Below are 6000 nucleotides of genomic sequence, written 5' to 3'. Positions count from 1 at the left end.
AATTTCTATCTCAAAGTCCCTTATATGGGCCTACAAGGCCAAAAATATACATTGGAGGTGGTTAGGGACTAAACCGAGAACTTTTGAAACTTTTAAGACACTAAGAAAATTTTCATATTTTGGAAAGTCACACGCCGATGTGGCTCAAGACACGTCTGTGTCCTCCACCCTTGTAACTCGTTGTTTATGACGTCATCGCCCATTTAAGGTCACACGGCCATGTCACACGCCCGTGTGCTAGGCCGTGATAATTAGACTATTTACCAAGCCTTTTTCCATCCAAAAACACTTGCATACCCATACTAAGTTTATCAACACACAACATGGCATTTTTTTAAGCATCCCAATAACCACACCATGGCATTCACACACTATTTATAAATCACATTCATCATGCACAACCACACACACACTTAACTAATTATAACATGTAACTTACTCAACCATTCACATTTAGTATTTGCCACATATAATTATCACACATTCACTCATCCAACCCAAACAAGCATGCACATCCATGTAATGCTTCATCATAGACTTATAACATGGCAAATATTGGCCACACTAAATGGCCTTATACAACAATAACCTTCAATTAGCATAAGCCAATATTCTAGGCCAAGTCATAATATCATGTACATAATAACCAAATATTTATACATGCCTACACTTAAAATGCTAGAAAATTATTGATACCCATCAATAGCTTGTTAGTGTGATAGGATCTCCGACGACCTCCAACTCGAGCTAGCATCTATGACACTATAGGAAAAAGGAAAGGAAGGGAGAGTAAGCATATAGCTTAGTAAATAGGTATTTAAATAATAAAAAATTTATAAACATGCTTTTAACAATCCTCATAATATGTTCTCAAGTTAATGCAATCATAATTGCACAAAGTTCCACTATTCACTTATGTTCATATCAAGTTGTCTACGCAAGTTATAGTCACTAAATTATTTATATCTTAAGCTACGGAACTCCAAATTAAGTTTTGTTAATTTTTCGTGAAACTAGACTCACATATCTCCTTACCATAAAATTTTCAAAATTTTTGGTTTAGTCAATAAGTATAGTTTATTCTTTAAATTTTTCCCTGTTCTATTGTCTGACAGTTTCAACTCTTCCTCACTAAAAATTAATTATCTCCTCGTACGGGACTCGTATGATGTTATTGTTTGATTTTCTTGAAAATAGATTTATTAAGAATTTAAAAAAGATAAATTATAACTTGTAATTATTTTTATACTATTTTAATGATTTTCTAAAGTCAGAATAGGGGATTCTGGATTCATCCTGACCCTGTCCCACAAAAATTCAAACATCTCATAATATGAAATTCTTTTTCTTACATTGCTTCTTCTATGTGAAACTAGACTCAATAAAATTTAATTTCATATATTATTCAACCTATAATTAAATTTCTACAATTTTTGGGGATTTTTCAAAATTATACAATTGCTCCTGTCCAGAACAGTTTTACTGCTAACTTTACTTTTTCATGATTTCTTTGTATTAACATCCATTTAATCATACATAACACCAAAACATATCCTTAACTAGTCATTCCAATAGCTAGTCAGTGCCAAATATTTACACGCCATTCATTGGCCAATTAACCTATACATTAACAAACAAAACTTAAACTTATCATGTCTCAATTTAATTTGGCCTAAAAGCCTCACACATGATCATCAATCAAATTTACCACCTATTTATATATCATAAGTATAGACCTATAATCACAAGGTCATCACAAGATCATTTTCATAGGTAGGACTTACTCATTTACATTTTTACCAAATGTCTCATATACATCGAATTCATTACTCATGAATTTTGCGTACATACCTATACCCTTTCAACATGATAATACCTTGTTATTTCTTTGACATAATCTTTGGATTTACCCGTTGAACCTCTTGGGATACTAATGATACTCGGGAAAAACTTGTACATGATGTATCGTACCAATGTCATGTCCCAGACATGGTCTTACATGAAAATCTCATATCGATGCCAATAGCCCAGCTATGGTCTTACACGATGCCTCATGCCGATGTCATTTCCTAGACATGGTCTTACACTAGCTCACATAACGATGCCGATGCCATGTCCCAGACATGGTATTACACTGGCTCACGTAACAATGCCGATGCCATGTTCCAGACATGGTCTTACATTGGCTCACGTAACAATGTCAATGCCATGTCCCAAACATGGTCTTACACTGGCCACATAACAATGCCGATGTCATATCCCAAATATGGTCTTACACGGTTACACATATTGCCATGGTCCAACCATGATCTTTATTGTCAATTCATAACATATCGTAATTCGATCATACTCAACCCTGCATTTCTCTTAATTTGATCTTTCAATACAATCTCGTATTTTTATATTATTCATGATCCAATAATAACATACTAAATAATACATGATATCGATTAAGCATTTAAACATATCAAATTTAAAGCTTATTAACATACGAACTTACCTCGGTATGAAATGACGAAATAAGTCAATTACTCGATTATCTTGCTTTTCCCCGATCTAATTTCGAATTTCATCTTCCTTGATCTATAACAACACATTTAATTTATTTTCCCATCATGCTACTCAAATTAGCCCAATTTCACATTTTTGGTAAAATTACATTTTTACCCCTATACTTTGTCATATTTACACATTTGCCCCTAGGCTCGTAAAATGAAATGTATTCAATTTCTTTACTACCCATGCATAGCCGAATCTTTTTCATGCAGAGTAGCCCACATTTTCCATTATTTCACACATTTACCACATATTTTATAACACGTACAAAATGGCCCATTTTAAGTGTTTTGATGAAAATCATTTAACAAAAGTTGTTTATTTAACAACCAATATTCATTTTCTTCCATAAAAATGCAGCAAAAAACATGAATATTCTCATGTAAAAACCCTATACTTTCAACCATTTTGCAAAATAGTCCCCTCATTAGCTAGATTAAGTTATAAGGGTTCCAAAAATATAAAAATCAACAAAAATGACCATCAAAATCACTTACTTGCAAGAGTCTAAAGTTTCTGAAAATTTCAAGCTCCCATGGCCATTTTTCTTAGGGAAAATTGGTGGAGAGAAAAAGATGGAAAAAAAAAAGGTGATAACTAGGCTTTTATTATTTTTTCTTCATTAGTCAAATTTTGTCACCTAATGCCAACTAACCATTGACTTTTCATGCTTTTTGTCTCCATATCCAGCCATCACATTAATATTTTTTATTTCCTTAATAAGGACCCCTATTTTAATGGTCCATAGCTAATTAACACCTTTAGCTAATAGAACAAAACTTTTATACTTTATGCGATTTAGTCCTTTTTCAAAATTAAGCATGCAATCGCTGAAATTAATTCATCAAAATTATCAAACATCCATATAATCATGATATAACACATAAAATAACATTAAAATAATTTCTCGACCTCGAATTTGTGGTCTCAAAACTACTATTCCGACTAGGCCCAAAATCGGGCTGTTACACTCTGGATCTCCTGCAGGTTTAGAGAACTATAGAAGAGACTTTAATTTATGAAAGCTATAAAACCATTTATTATGTTCCTCTTTCTTCCCTAAGAGTATAAGCCTCAAATCATCAGTGGCTCCATGTGGCCACATGAATTGCGCAGGCAATACCCGCACGGTGTCTGTACCATTACCATCATCAATATACCGCCATCCATTAGAACTTAGATTTAAGAGGTAATAGTGAAACACATTCCTAATAGTTAGTACTTTCTCCAAATCTAGTACATGACCCTTGCAAAGTTTGAAATACTAACCCCACCCTACTTCAGACATAATCTCTCATTTTTTTCAAGTACATACTCTTATTAGGTATCGACCATTGTAAACTCTAAATTATATGGATTTTTTATAGTTGTTTATAGCACCTTTTTACTTAAAAATTATGTTAATCCCGAATATTTGATAGTTAAATGGGTGAATTTTGTTTACATTGAGATAATGGGCATAATTTAGTAAAGTATGCAATTTTATGCTTTTATGTATTAAATTTTTGCATAATTTAATTATTTTATGTTACATAGTAATTTTCTTTATTTAATTGTTGCAGTGGGACCATAGAGTTAATAATTTGATAAGCTTATTTTAATTATACATGACATGAGCTCCATTTTACCTTAGTTGGACGGTAAAGGAAAGTAAATTGGGTCAAGAGAAGGTCACTTTGACCCAGCTAAAGTTGATTTAATTGAAGAATAAGTTTGAAAAGTAATTGGGTCACAAAAAACCGTCGAAGTAAGGGGGAAAGAAACCCAAATTCAGCAAGGGCATATGAGTAGCCCAAAATTAGCTTTTGGAAGATTTATTCAGAGGTCCTTACACTTGTAAAACAATTAAAAATTAGCTCTCAACTTTTACCCAGGAATTCGTCCACCTTCTTGCATGATTCATGCATGAAATCAAGTATGAATTAAGCAACCAACAACCTCTCCTCTCCACAATTCATGGTCGGCCAAGTAAAGGAGAAACCTGAGGGATATTCAAAACTATTTTTAGTAAATTCCTTAGCCATCCCTCTACTATAAATACCACCCTTTACTTCCCATTCAATAATCCCTCATCATTCAATAATCCTTCAATCCCTCACTTCACATTCTATAATCTTTCCTTTCCTTCTCACGTATCAACCATCCATTTTCCCTTCCATTTAACTAGCAATTCCTTGAGAAAATTCTCTCTTAGTTGGCCACCTTGAGGAATATCTTGCGAAAGAGCAATTACGAGGATCGGAAGAAGCCACCGCGATCAATTTTCAGAGGATTACTGAAATTATTTCAAAGTTTTTTCTTCCTTAATCTTTATTGTTTTTCAACATGTTTGGAATTTTCTTTGTTGCTTTTTTATTAACAATGATAGTTTAATTTTGTTTAGCTAGAATGATTACATTAATTTGATGAAGTTCATTTGATTTATGTCCATGATGTTCTGTGCTTCAATCGATCATGCTTTCAATTAAAATCATGCATGTATTTCATTCATTAAAATGTGATCGAATGCATTAGAATTAGTTAATCAATCCTAGCCAGATGACGATTAATGGACACAATAATTGAAAGGTGCATGCTTAATTTAGATCCTAGCTCGACTAAATTAAAAGTTCTTAATAACTCAAGAGAGCTCTATTACCTTGCATAACTTTTAGATTTGTCTGATTAAATTGTTTCAAGCCTAATCTGTCCCTGTTACTTCACATAAAATCTAAGAAACCTTTAATTAAATATAATCATGGTAGTATGCATGCTTTTCTAAGTAAAAGATTCTAAAATGACTTAATATTGGTTTCAAAGTTAATGAGAGATTGAGTTGCCATGGAATATTTTGTGGAACATTGTGAGCATGATGAAAATGAACCAAGTCAAATGTTGTAATTATTATAACCTATTCTTGTTATTGTTGTTAAAGCTTGCGAATTTGCTGCTAAATCCACCTCATACATTTTAATTATTCATCACACTTAGGATTAATTACATTTAGGGTAATTTTTCATTTAATTACTTATTTTTATCTAACACTCAAATTAATTGTGTTTTCTCACTAATTTGTAAAACTTTAATTTTGCAAAATATTAATTAACATATACAATCCTTGTAAAAATGATAACTTTATACTTATTTAGTACTTGATAATGACTGTGTATACTTGCACAAACCCAAGTGTTACAACCATTCAGTTGGAAAATCAAAACCAACTTTATGCTTGTACTTAACTCGTATGTACTTGCAACGGTTTAGGTGAAGGTATGATAACCAGTTCGAGGTGATTAATTGTAAATTTTCACGATGAGAGAAATAACACAAACCCGTTGAACTTCCTCAATTGCAAGCTTTTAGTTGGTACAAATTCTGGAAAACAACAATCAATGACACTTCCTCTCGTCAACTGTATTTAATGAAATATGCCATTGTGATCCACCACGAAAAGCCAAATAATTG

Source organism: Gossypium hirsutum, chromosome A10 (genome assembly GCF_007990345.1).
Source record: "Gossypium hirsutum isolate 1008001.06 chromosome A10, Gossypium_hirsutum_v2.1, whole genome shotgun sequence".
NCBI classification, from domain to species: Eukaryota; Viridiplantae; Streptophyta; class Magnoliopsida; order Malvales; family Malvaceae; genus Gossypium; species Gossypium hirsutum.
The sequence above is the reverse complement of the archived record's forward strand: the minus strand, read 5'-3'. Positions refer to the sequence as shown.